Source organism: Pleurodeles waltl, chromosome 3_1, assembly GCF_031143425.1.
Source record: "Pleurodeles waltl isolate 20211129_DDA chromosome 3_1, aPleWal1.hap1.20221129, whole genome shotgun sequence".
Classification (NCBI taxonomy): domain Eukaryota; kingdom Metazoa; phylum Chordata; class Amphibia; order Caudata; family Salamandridae; genus Pleurodeles; species Pleurodeles waltl.
In genome coordinates, this window is record NC_090440.1 from 1,698,899,941 (window position 1) to 1,698,914,208 (window position 14,268).

The 14,268-nt window shown below is 48.2% G+C and overlaps 1 protein-coding gene across 2 annotated transcripts in view; it reads right to left on the minus strand.

Moving 5' to 3' along the window:
• USP40 (ubiquitin specific peptidase 40) overlaps positions 1-14,268 on the minus strand; it is a 570,914-nt gene that overhangs the window by 99,081 nt on the left and 457,565 nt on the right. The window lies entirely within an intron of this gene.

A 14,268-nucleotide genomic window follows, 5' to 3' on the forward strand; every position in this document is an offset into this window, starting at 1 on the left:
CCACCCTCACTTGTGCAATGCAGCAGGAAAAAAAGTCACTTAATCCCAATGGACGGCTTCCCTCAGCTCCACAACCCTCCACACCACAGACAACATGAACCAGGCCACCCAGAATTTCTCAGACTGGATCACCGCCTGTGCAGAAAGCACTGCCTCCATCAAACCACCCAACGCCAAGAGTTCCAACAAACATGCCACCTTGTTCACCCTTGAACTCCAGACCTCAAACAGAGAATGCAAATGAATGGAGAGGTGATGGCGCTCCAGCAGAGACCCCATAGAACACACCGCGCTAAAGTCCGCCCTCAGAAAATACCACTGCTCCCTCAAACAAGCCAAAAAAGACTCCCTGGGCACTCACATCGAAACCAGCAGCAATCACTCAAAGGAACTATTCAACATCATCAGAGAACTATCTCCCCAGCAGCTTTTGGAAATGCTAACGCACTCATCCAGGACCACTGTGACGCCCTAGCAAACCAATCCACAAAAAGATAGCAGTCATTTATGGCAAGTTTGACCCTCAAATAACGGAGCTCATACCACCACTGACCCCTGCTGACATCCTGCACAATCACCTCACCAACCGGACCGCCCTCAACACCAAGACCACTGCAATCATCATGACTACCATACACTCGGGCGCTTCAACAGACCCCCTGCCCACACCATGCCTTAAGCCCTAGGATGGAACTAAATCTGGCCATCGCTCACTCACACCCTCAATGCAGCCATCAATTCCACCACTTTCCTGAAAATACACAAGTAAGACCCCTCCTGAAGAACCCCACCGCAGGCACCAACGACCTCAAGAACTACCGCCCCAACTCGCTCCTCCCTTTCCTTGTGAAGGTCCTTAAGAAAGCCACCAACCATCAGCTCACAGATTACCTGGAGAGAAACAACCAACTAGACACCTTGTAGGAAGTTGGCTCTGTATGCACTATTTCAAAGTAAGGAATAATATGCACAGAGTCCAAGGGTTCCCCTTGAAGGTAAGATAGTGGCAAAAAGAGATAATACTAATGCTCTATTTTGTGGTAGTGTGGTCGAGCAGTAGGCTTATCAAAGGAGTAGTGTTAAGCATTTGTTGTACACACACACACAATAAATGAGGAACACACACTCAGAGACAATTCCAGGCCAATAGGGTTTTGTATAGAAAAATATATTTTCTTAGTTTATTTTAAGAACCACAGGTTCAAATTCTACATGTAATACTTTGCATGAAAGGTATTGCAGGTAAGTACCTTAGGAACTTTGAATAATCACAATAGCATATATACTTTTCAAATAAAACACATATAGCTATTTTAAAACTAGACAGTGCAATTTTCACAGTTCCTAGGGGAGGTAAGTAATTGTTAGTTCTTGTAGGTAAGTAAACCACCTACGGGGTTCAAGTTTGGGTCCAAGGTAGCCCACCGTTGGGGGTTCAGAGCAACCCCAAAGTTACCACACCAGCAGCTCAGGGCCGGTCAGGTGCAGAGGTCAAAGAGGTGCCCAAAACGCATAGGCTTCAATGGAGACGGGGGTTCCCCGGTTCCAGTCTGCCAGCAGGTAAGTACCCGCGTCTTCGGAGGGCAGACCAGGGGGGTTTTGTAGGGCACCGGGGGGGACACAAGTTAGCACAGAAAGTACACCCTCAGCTGCACGGGGGCGGCCGGGTGCAGTGTGCAAACACACGTGGGGTTTCCAATGTAAATCAATGGGAGACCAAGGGGTCTCTTCAGCGATGCAGGCAGGCAAGGGGGGGGGCTCCTCGGGGTAGCCACCACCTGGGCAAGGGAGAGGGCCTCCTGGGGGTCACTCCTGCACTGGAGTTCCAATCTTTCAGGTCCTGGGGGCTGCGAGTGCAGAGTCAGGCAGTCGCGGTCAGGGGGAGCCTCGGGATTCCCTCTGCAGGCGTCACTGTAGAGGCTTAGGGGGGGCAACTCTGGCTACTCACGGTCTCGCAGTCGCCGGGGAAGCCTCCCTGAAGTGTTGTTTCTCCACAAGTCAAGCCGAGGGCGTTGGGTGCAGAGTAGCAAGTCTCACGCTTCCGGCGGGAAACGCAGTTGTCTTGAAGTTGCTCCTTTGGAAACAAAGTTGCAGTCTTGGTTGAACAGAGCCGCTGTCCTCAGGAGTTCTTGGTCCTTCTAGAGCAGGGCAGTCCTCTGAGGATTCAGAGGTCGCTGGTCCTGGGGAAAGCGTCGCTGGAGCAGTGTCTTTAGAAGGGAGGGAGACAGGCCGGTAGAGCTGGGGCCAAAGCAGTTGGTGTCTCCGTCTTCTTTGCAGGGTTTTTCTGCTTAGCAGTCTTCTTCTTAGGTTGCAGGAATGAAAATGTCACTTACCCAGTGTACATCTGTTCGTGGCATCAGTCGCAGTAGATTCGCATGTTCTGCAATAGCTCGCCATCTGGTGTTGGGCCGGAGTGTTACAAGTTGTTTTTCTTCGAAGAAGTCTTTCGAGTCACGGGACCGAGTGACTCCTCCTTTTGTCTCCATTGCGCATGGGCGTCGACTCCATCCTCGATTGTTTTTCCCCGCAGAGGGTGAGGTAGGAGTTGAATTGTAGTAATAGTGCCCATGCAATGGAGTGACTAAGTATGCACCTATTTAAGGTTGAGATGATACATATATAAATAATTGAAGGTAACTTCCAAACTGCTACAGGCTCCCGGGGAGGCGGGTGGGCACATGCGAATCTACTGCGACTGATGCCACGAACAGATGTACACTGGGTAAGTGACATTTTCAGTTCGATGGCATCTGTCGCTGTAGATACGCATGTTCTGCATAGACTAGTAAGCAGTTATTTCCCCAAAAGCGGTGGATCAGCCTGTAGGAGTGGAAGTAGTCTGAAATAATGTTCTTAATACGGCTTGACCTACTGTGGCTTGTTGTGCGGATAACACGTCTACACAGTAGTGCTTGGTGAATGTGTGAGGCGTAGACCATGTGGCTGCCTTACATATTTCTTGCATTGGGATGTTTCCTAGAAAGGCCATGGTAGCACCTTTCTTTCTGGTTGAGTGTGCCCTTGGTGTAATGGGCAGCTGTCGTTTAGCTTTAAGGTAGCAGATTTGGATGCATTTAACTATCCATCTGGCTATACCTTGTTTTGAAATTGGGTTTCCTGCGTGAGGTTTTTGAAATGCAATAAAGAGTTGTTTAGTCTTTCTGATGTTTTTTGTTCTGTCAATGTAATACATCAATGCTCTTTTGACATCTAATGTATGTAGTGCCCTTTCAGCTACGGTATCTGGCTGTGGAAAGAACACTGGAAGTTCCACTGTTTGATTTAGATGGAACGGTGAAATAACCTTTGGCAAAAATTTAGGATTGGTCCTTAGGACGACTTTATTTTTGTGTAGTTGTATAAAAGGTTCCTGTATAGTAAACGCCTGAATCTCGCTTACTCTTCTTAGGGAAGTAATGGCGATGAGAAATGCCACCTTCCAGGTTAGGAACTGTATGTCGCAGGAGTGCATGGGTTCAAAAGGTGGACCCATAAGTCTAGTTAGGACAACATTTAGGTTCCATGAAGGAACAGGTGGTGTTCTTGGTGGTATAATTCTCCTAAGGCCCTCCATGAATGCTTTAATGACTGGTATTTTATATAGGGAAGTTGAATAGGTAGTCTGCAGGTATGCAGATATTGCTGCAAGGTGAATCTTAATGGAAGAGAAAGCTAGGTTAGATTTTTGTAAGTGAAGCAAGTAACCCACTACATGTTCTGGAGTTGTGTGTAATGGTTGTATTTGATTAATATGGCAGTAGCAAACAAACCTCTTCCATTTACTTGCATAGCAGTGCCTGGTGGATGGCCTTCTTGCTTGTTTTATGACTTCCATACATTCTTGGGTAAGTTGTAAGTGCCCGAATTCTAGGATTTCAGGAGCCAGATTGCTAGATTCAGCGATGCTGGATCTGGGTGTCTGATCTTTTGGTTGTGCTGTGTCAACAGATCTGGCCTGTTGGGCAATTTGATGCAGGGTACCACTGATAGGTCTAGCAGCGTTGTGTACCAGGGTTGCCTTGCCCAAGTTGGTGCTATCAATATGAGTTTGAGTTTGCTTTGACTGAGTTTGTTTACCAGGTAAGGAAGGAGAGGGAGAGGAGGAAAAGCGTAAGCAAATATCCCTGACCAGTTCATCCATAGGGCATTGCCTTGGGATTGTTTGTGTGGGTACCTGGATGCGAAGTTTTGGCATTTTGCGTTCTCCCTTGTCGCAAACAAGTCTATCTGAGGTGTTCCCCAGAGTTTGAAATAAGTGTTCAGAATTTGGGGGTGAATTTCCCATTCGTGGACCTGTTGGTGATCTCGAGAGAGATTGTCTGCGAGTTGATTTTGTATCCCTGGTATAAACTGTGCAATTAGGCGAATTTGGTTGTGAATTGCCCAATGCCAAATTTTTTGTGCTAGCAGGCTTAACTGCGTGGAGTGCGTCCCTCCCTGCTTGTTTAGATAATACATTGTTGTCATGTTGTCTGTTTTGACGAGAATGTATTTGTGAACTATTATTGGTTGGAAAGCTTTTAGTGCTTGAAAAACTGCTAGAAGTTCTAGGTGATTGATATGCAGTTTTGTTTGATGTACGTTCCATTGTCCTTGTATGCTGTGTTGATCGAGGTGTGCTCCCCACCCTGTCATGGAAGCATCTGTTGTTATTACGTATTGTGGCACTGGGTCTTGGAAAGGCCGCCCCTTGTTTAAATTTATGTTGTTCCACCACAGAAGCGAGAGGTAAGTTTGGCGGTCTATTAACACCAGATCTAGAAGGTGACCCTGTGCTTGAGACCACTGTGATGCTAGGCATTGTTGTAAGGGCCTCATGTGCAGTCTTGCGTTTGGGACAATGGCTATGCATGATGACATCATGCCTAGGAGTTGTAATACCATCTTTGCCTGTATCTTTTGTGTTGGATACATGCGTTGTATGATGGTGTTGAAATTTTGAATTCTTTGTGGACTTGGAGTGGCTACTCCCTTTGATGTGTCTATTATGGCTCCCAGGTATTGTTGTACCTTGCATGGCAGAATTTTGGATTTTGTGAAATTGACGGTGAACCCGAGTTTGAAGAGGGTTTGTATGATCTGATTTGTGTGATTTGAGCACTGTATGAACGAATGGGCCTTGATTAGCCAGTCGTCCAAATATGGGAACACATGTATTTGCTGCCTTCTTATGTGTGCAGCGACTACCGCTAGACATTTGGTAAAGACTCTTGGTGCGGTTGTTAATCCGAAAGGCAGTACCTTGAATTGGTAATGTATTCCTTTGAATACAAACCTTAGGTATTTCCTGTGCGATGGGTGTATTGGTATATGGAAATAAGCATCCTTGAGGTCTAAAGTTGCCATGTAGTCGTGTAGTTTTAGCAATGGCAATACTTCTTGTAGTGTGACCATGTGGAAGTGGTCTGATTTGATGAAAGTGTTCACTACTCTGAGGTCTAGGATTGGTCTCAGCGTTTTGTCCTTCTTTGGTATCAGAAAGTACAGTGAGTAAACTCCTGTGTTTATTTGTGTGTTTGGCACTAATTCGATTGCATTCTTTTGCAATAGTGCCTGCACTTCTATCTCCAGGAGATTGGAATGGTGTGTTGTTAAATTTTGTGCTTTTGGTGGTATGTTTGGAGGGAATTGTAGAAATTCTATGCAATAACCATGTTGGATAATTGCTAGAACCCAAGTGTCTGTAGTGATTTCCTCCCATGCTTTATAATAATGACCTATTCTTCCCCCCACTGGTGTTGTGTGGAGGGGGTGAGTGACATGTGAGTCATTGTTTAGTAGTAGGGGTTTTGGGGCTTTGAAATCTCCCTCTATTTCTAGGGAATTGCCCTCCTCTATATTGTCCCCGAAAACCTCCTCTATACTGTCCCTGGTAAGTGGACGGTGTTGCTTGTGAGGTGCTGGCTTGTGTGCTTTGACCCCGAAACCCCCCTCGAAAGGGCGTTTTACGGAATGTGCTGTAATTCCCTCTGCTCTGCGGGGAGTAGAGTGCGCCCATGGCTTTGGCAGTGTCCGTATCTTTTTTGAGTTTCTCAATCGCTGTGTCCACTTCTGGACCGAACAGTTCTTTTTCATTAAAAGGCATATTGAGAACTGCTTGTTGAATCTCTGGTTTAAATCCAGACGTTCGGAGCCATGCATGCCGTCTGATAGTTACAGATGTATTAATTGTCCGTGCAGCTGTATCTGCAGCGTCCATGGAGGAACGTATCTGGTTGTTGGAGATGGTCTGTCCCTCCTCAACCACTTGTTTCGCCCTATTTTGGAAGTCCTTGGGCAGATGTTCAATGAGATGTTGCATCTCGTCCCAGTGGGCTCTGTCATAGCGCGCAAGTAGTGCCTGGGAGTTCGCGATGCGCCACTGGTTTGCAGCTTGTGCTGCGACTCTTTTACCAGCTGCATCGAACTTGCGGCTTTCTTTATCTGGGGGTGGTGCATCTCCAGATGTGTGAGAGTTGGCCCTTTTCCTAGCTGCTCCTACAACAACAGAGTCTGGTGGCAGCTGTGTAGTGATGAAAGCCGGGTCCGTAGGAGGCGGCTTATACTTCTTTTCCACCCTTGGTGTGATTGCCCTACTTTTGACCGGCTCCTTAAATATGTCTTTTGCGTGCCGGAGCATACCAGGGAGCATAGGCAGGCTTTGGTAGGAGCTGTGGGTGGAGGAGAGTGTGTTGAACAAGAAATCATCCTCGACCTGTTCTGAGTGGAGGCTTACGTTATGAAATTGTGCTGCTCTAGCCACCACCTGAGAGTACGCGGTGCTGTCTTCTGGTGGAGATGGCTTTGTAGGGTAGGCCTCCGGGCTGTTATCTGACACTGGGGCGTCGTATAGGTCCCATGCATCCTGATCTTGGTCACCCTGGCTCATGGTGGTGTGAGCTGGGGAGTGAGATGGAGTTTGTGCTGGTGAAACGTTAATCACGGGCGGAGGAGAGGGTGGTGGTGTAATTCTTTTAACCACTTTTGGTTGTGGTGCTTGTTCCGTCTGGAACTCCAACCTTCTCTTTCTCCTAATGGGGGGAAGGGTGCTTATTTTTCCTGTCCCCTGCTGAATGAAGATACGCTTTTGCGTATGGTCCACATCAGTTGCTTGTAGCTCTTCCTCAAACCTATGCTTTTGCATTTGGGAGGTTAGCGAGTGCTCTTCTGTATAAGAGCCTGAAGCTGGGTCGCTTGCAGTTTGTTTCGGCGTCGAAACTTTGTCTGCGTGTTTTTTCGGCTCCGAGGTGACTTTTTTCCTTTTCGGGGCCGAAACCTCTCGGCGTCGATCTGTTTCGGTGCCGCTGTCTCGGCGTCGAGCCGTGTCCACACCGGCATCTCGGTGCCGAGGCTTGTCTCCAGCACTTTCTCGGTCCCGAGAAGGCTGCGTGCCGGTGTCTCGACCGGAGTCGGACGATCTCGGCACTGTTTTGGCCTTCTTCGGTGCCGACGGTCGGTCACCGAATTTATGGGTGGAGCCATGGCCTGGTGGCAGTGGCGTCCCCTGGGCCTTGTAAATGTTTCTTTGTGTGGTTTTTGACGTCTTACTCACGGTTTGTGTGTCGTCGAATCCTTCGGAGTCTGAGTCTTGGATCGAGAAGGTACCTTCTTCTTCCTGTTCCTCGAACTCCCGTTGGGCTGTCGGTGCGGACGCCATTTGAAGTCTTCTGGCTCGACGGTCTCGGACTGTTTTTCGGGACCGGAACGCACGACAGGCCTCGCAGGTGTCTTCGCTGTGCTCAGGTGACAGGCACAGGTTGCAGACCAAGTGTTGGTCTGTGTAGGGGTATTTATTGTGGCATTTGGGGCAGAAACGAAACGGGGTCCGTTCCATCGGCGTTGTTCAGCACGCGGTCGGGCCGACCAGGCCCCGACGGAGGATCGAAAAACTACCCCGAAGGGCACCGGAGCTCTTCGATCTTCGATGCGGTGTGAAATCTAAGTACGCCGATCCCGAACGCAACAATACCGACGAAAATCTTCAGAAATTAGCTAATTTTCCGTTCCGAAACTCGGAGCGACAGGAACACGTCCGAACCCGATGGCGGAAAAAAAACAATCGAGGATGGAGTCGACGCCCATGCGCAATGGAGACAAAAGGAGGAGTCACTCGGTCCCGTGACTCGAAAGACTTCTTCGAAGAAAAACAACTTGTAACACTCCGGCCCAACACCAGATGGCGAGCTATTGCAGAACATGCGTATCTACAGCGACAGATGCCATCGAACTCCGAGTTCCTAGGTTCAGGGGAGCCCCTAAATACAGAATTTAGGGGTGTGTTTAGGTCAGGGAGGGCAGTAGCCAATGGCTACTAGCCCTGAGGGTGGCTACACCCTCTTTGTGCTTCCTCCCAAGGGGAGGGGGTCACATTCCTATCCCTATTGGGGGGATCCTCCATCTGCAAGATGGAGGATTCCTAAAAGTCAGAGTTACTTCAGCTCAGGTTGCCTTAGGGAATGTCCTGACTGGCCAGTGACGACTCCTTGTTTTTCTCATTATCTCCTCCGGCCTTGCCGCCAAAAGTGGGGCCGTGGCTGGAGGGGGCGGGCAACCCCACTAGCTGGAATGCCCTGTGGTGCTGTAACAAAGGGGGTGAGCCTTTGAGGCTCACCGCTAGGTGTTACAGTCCTGCAAGGGGGAGGTGATAAGCATCTCCACCCAGTACAGGCTTTGTTACTAGCCACAGAGTGACAAAGGCACTCTCCCCATGTGGCCAGCAACATGTCTCGAGTGTGGCAGGCTGCTAAAACCAGTCAGCCTACACGGGTAGTTGGTTAAGGTTTCAGGGGGCACCTCTAAGATGCCCTCTGGGGTGTATTTTACAATAAAATGTACACTGGCATCAGTGTGCATTTATTGTTCTGAGAAGTTTGATACCAAACTTCCCAGTTTTCAGTGTAGCCATTATGGTGCTGTGGAGTTCGTGTTTGACAGACTCCCAGACCATATACTCTTATGGCTACCCTGCACTTACAATGTCTAAGGTTTTGCTTAGACACTGTAGGGGCACAGTGCTCATGCACTGGTGCCCTCACCTATGGTATAGTGCACCCTGCCTTAGGGCTGTAAGGCCTGCTAGAGGGGTGACTTATCCATACTGCATAGGCAGTGTGAGGTTGGCATGGCACCCTGAGGGGAGTGCCATGTCGACTTACTCGTTTTGTCCTCACCAGCACACACAAGCTGGCAAGCAGTGTGTCTGTGCTGAGTGAGGGGTCCCCAGGGTGGCATAAGATATGCTGCAGCCCTTAGAGACCTTCCCTGGCATCAGGGCCCTTGGTACCAGGGGTACCAGTTACAAGGGACTTACCTGGATGCCAGGGTGTGCCAATTGAGTAAACAAAAGTACAGGTTAGGGAAAGAACACTGGTGCTGGGGCCTGGTTAGCAGGCCTCAGCACACTTTCAAGTCAAAACATAGCATCACCAAAAAGGCAAAAAGTCAGGGGGTAACCATGCCAAGGAGGCATTTCCTTACACCCCTCCCAATCCAAATTCCGACCCAACCATAGCACCGAAACAACCTTCATAGCCGCAATAGACGACATCAGAACCATCCTTGTTTACAGAGAATCCGCTGCCCTTGTCTTCCTCGACCTCTCAGCAGCCTTCAACACCGTGTCCCACCACGTCCTGGTCAACAGATTTCACCACATCGGCATCAGCGGCAAAGTACTGAAACTGACTGCCTCATTTCTCACAGGACACGTGCAGAGAAGCATACCACCCTACACCTCTGATCCCAAGGACACCATCTGAGGCGTCCCCCAGGGCTCCTTGCTCAGCCACACCCTCTTCAATATCTACATGACTCTGTTGGCCAACATCATCCGCAAACATGGACTCAACATCATTGCATACGCAGACCACACCCAACTCATCCTCTTCCTCACCGGAGACACCTCCACCACCAGAGCCCACTTCCGGAATGCTATGACTGAACACAGACAAGATGGAAGTGCTCATCTTCGGAAGAAGCCCCTCCCCTTGGGACGACTCCTGGATGCTCCCCACTCTCGACCTGCACCAACCCCACCACCAATGCCAGGAATCAGGGCATCATACTGGACAGCGAGTTCTCCATGAAGCATCAGGTTAACACAGTAACTGCCACAAGCTTCCACATCCTCCGAATGCTCTGCAAGATCTTCAGGTGGATCCCCCCAGCACCAGGAGATCACTAGCCGACTGGACTAAGGAAACACACTTTCACCACCCAGCTCCTGAAACGACTCTACACCATCCAAAACGAAGCAGCAAGACTCATCTTTGATCTCCGAAGATGGTCAAGCATCACCCTACACCCCAGAGACCTCCACTGGCTACCAATCAAAAAAAGAAGCCACTGCGAACTACTCAACCACACTCACAAGGCCCTTCACAACACTGGACCAGCCTACATCAACCACCACCTGACCTTCCACCAGCCCACCAGAAAACTCCTCTCAGCCCACCTCGACCCTCACACACATCCCACGCATCCACCGGATTCAGGGAGCAGGCCGCTCCCTTCTCCTACCTCGATGCCAAATCCTCGAACGATCGGTCCCTTCACCTCCGGACCTCCATCACCCTTGCTACTAAACTCCCTAGTGACTGGACTAGCCTGAATGCTGAGAGAATGGTGGGTAATTGGTAATTAGTTGACTTATGGGAGGTGAAATGACCAAACAGCAGGGAATGAATTGGAATGGTGCAGTCTTCAAGATGTGGCCTGAGATGAATCAAGGGTCAACGAAGTCTGGAGCTCCAAAGGTGCAGTGTATCGAAGGACAATAATATGTGTCCATCAAGGAAGATGTCCTGGGTTTTGCACAGAAAACACTCAAAGAGCATGGTAATGCCTTCCAGTGTTTTGCAGGGATTAAAGGATGAATAGCTGGCACCAAAGAATCTGGTGAGGAATGTCTCAGTCCTGGATTGGCATTCTAGAACACCTGGATGTGATGATGGAAACCACTCTGATTTAGAGCTTGTGCATTGTGGACTAAGCGTGGAATCATAACAGGTCTTGTGGCTCAAATGTCTTTGAAGAAAAACAATTTACAAACACCTGGGTCTAACACCAGATGGCAGAGCATGTGTATCTACACAATGAGGAGCATAATCACCACTAGAACTTTCTCTGGTAAATGTGGCTGGCTGAAGAGGCCATGCATTACAAACTATTTTAATTCTGCTTGGTCCGGTCTAGCACTGAGGCTAATCATAAAAATGAAGTTCCCCAGTAAATGGGTAATTACCTATAAGTAACTTTCCATCTAGTCCTTTTGGTGTTGTACATGTGTATCTACTGCCACACACTACTCATCAGTCCATGATCTCCATGTTAAGCAAGATAGCGTAGTCTGCACTGCAGAACTGCAGTCCTGATTGTTAAATGTTGAATAACTGTTCAACACCATTCCATTTCACATCATAACAAATTACTGCTTACAACCAGATGGGGAAGACCTCCAGCCATTATTCCTACTTGTTGGCTACGCACCAGTGTGCTCATGGATGTTTTGTTTCGTAGCACCATCAGGCAGCACATAGGCCACTCATTTAAGAGAAACTCCAGGTCGACATCCAATCCTTTGATAGAACAGGCCTTCAATATGGTCAACGTACAATCAAGTGGGGGACAGAGGCCCTGGGTCGAGAACTTTAGGAAGCCAAGGAGCAGCTGTGGAAGATGGAGCACCACAATTTAGCCCGTTAAGGGATCGGGCTCAGTTAGCACACTTTATAAAAAATATGCTCATCTATCAGAAAGACTGACATGCTTTGACTACAAGGAATGTTCAACTAGGACTTGTTTGGAGGGAAACAAGATGGGCAGCTTGTGGTGTGGCTGGCTAGACCAGGTGTGAGAGGTGCCTTAACTGGCAGCATCCCACAGCATCTGGAGAACATGTACTCTCATGAAGAAATCACTTACGTATTTACAGATTTGTATACCAACTTGAATCACAACCAAGCTGCATAGTCAGACAGAAGATCATTTAAGGAGAATGAAATTGGTAACACCGGTGCAGTGGCAGGCCGAGGGACTCATAGCCCTAATCACAGCATCTGAAACCAAGACTGCAACCAAAGCAATGTCAAAAGGGGAACCCCCAAGTCTAATGGGTGTCCAGTGGTATTTACCTCTGGTTCTGAGGTCTAATGGCACCCAAGCTCACAGAGCTAAGCTCAGCGGCCTCGCAGGGGCTCCTTACTTTCCTCAACATGTGAGGTATTAATCATGATGCAACCGAAATCTGGCAAGGCTGTACAGGACAGAACATTCTATCATCCGTACTGATGAGCACAAATCACATGATGCTTAGCAAAATCCTGACAAGCCAACTGTTCTCTTTACTGGCCCGAAAGGTCCATTTGGATCAAAATGGCTTTGTGTTGGGTAGGAATACTTCTCTTAATATTCATACCAATGGATGTGGTGGTGGCAACAAATTTGGAGAAGGTGTTTAACACTGACCTGGAAATTTGCCTTGGGAAGGGATTCTGGAGGTGATTGTCTTTATTTGCATGCCAGCTGTACTGCAAGAATCACTCAGATGTTAGCCCAGAAAGTAATTGAAAGGTAGGCTCACCAAGAATGTCCACTGACCTCAATGAACCTGGCAAAAGTTGAGGACTAGCTGACTGTATTAGAATGAGGTGGAGAGGTAGTACATAGGACAGAAGATCCAGATAATAAACTGTCCAGGAAGAAGTTCTGCCTGACACAAAGTGGCAAAGTCAGTGTAAGTAATCAGTTGTTTTTTCCTGTGTACACAATCACATGGACTGCTTACTGCAGCAATCACAAGTGGTGTCTCCATTCTCCCTTCCCCAAACATCACCATGAGATCATCTATTCGTGGTACGCATTTTAACACATACAAAGTTTTGCAAACATGAGCCCTACATTCCCTATGAAGAGGATAAAGCAGGCTTCTACAGCGAGTAGTTCATAGTTGGTATAGTCCTGAGGATCCATAGATGTAATCCTGCCATGGTTCCTCCCCATCAGGAGGAACACAGTATGGGTCAGGTGGTCAAACTTAATTTCCTGATCTGAATAAGTGGGTTTAGTTCTTTGGTGAAAGTGAAGGTTGTGGTGACTGACAGTGGATGTCTGGTATGGGGCTAGGTGGAAGATGAGGAACTGGGCTGGTGTCCTTAGGCCTTGATGCAACTACTCAGATAGCACTGCCTCCTCTTTAAGGGTGTTGGATCTGTCTCCTGCTGTGGAGGATGAGCCAGTATCTTCCCTGGCTGATGTTGCATGTAAATTCTCCTTTGTCAAACATTTGGCTATTCAGAGAGCTCAAGGATAATGGCTGGTTTTCATCAAGGCTGCGTTGAAATGGGTCTTGGATCAGTCTGTGCAAACTCAGAACCAGAAAAGCATAGTCTGGCGTCAAGGCTCAGTACCCACTGCTGAGGGCTTGCTTGGAACTGAGGAACGTTGCTGATGTTGAGTGGGTTCAGGGACAGTGACCAGAGCTGCCTGTGGAGGCCTTGTTCAACAGTCTTGGGGCTCAAATCCCAGCTCTCTCAAGACTGATGCTTACCCCGACTTTAAGACTCTTGTTGAAGTCGAACCCCGGAGAGATGATGGGATGGTGCCTGTGAAATATGGAAGTTTTTGATGCAGCCTATGTCTTGGGAGCAAGTTTCACTGGGGGCCTGAGGACTGTTCCTCTTCATAATCATAGTCCTTTGAAGACAGGATTTCTGGGCTCTGATCCATTGGGCCTTCTGGGATATCAGACAGGCCTTGCCCTGCTGAGTAAGTTCCTTTGATGTTTTCGGAACAGAGGGCAGTAAATGGCTCAGGAGAGCTTTAGCACTGCCTTCCATAAAAAGGCGCCCACCAATGTTCCCTTCTACAATTACTGGTTTTCTTATTTTTAAACGCTTTGCAGGCCAAACAGTTCAAATCCTCGTGCTCTTTAAGAAAGCAGAGATTGCAAAGCCTGTAACTGTCCGTCTATGGGAACCTACTGTTGCCCTTGGGCAAAACTGGAACTGCATGTTTTTCATGAGCCAGTCCCCAGAGTTACTCTCATACAATTTGGCACAGAGAAAAAGCCCTCTGGTCTGTGTCAAGTCTGAGTTGTCATCGGTGGGAGATGTTACTTTGTGATTGCCGTAGGAGATTCCAGTGTCCAGAGTTGAAAGACTGTTCTTTGTAGTTCAAAGCACATCTGGACACGATGGTGGGAAAAAAAAACAATTTGAGGTGGTGTCTGTCCCAGTGCATTGTGGGTTTGGAGATTGATAACAAGCCAACATGAACTCGAAACCTATACTT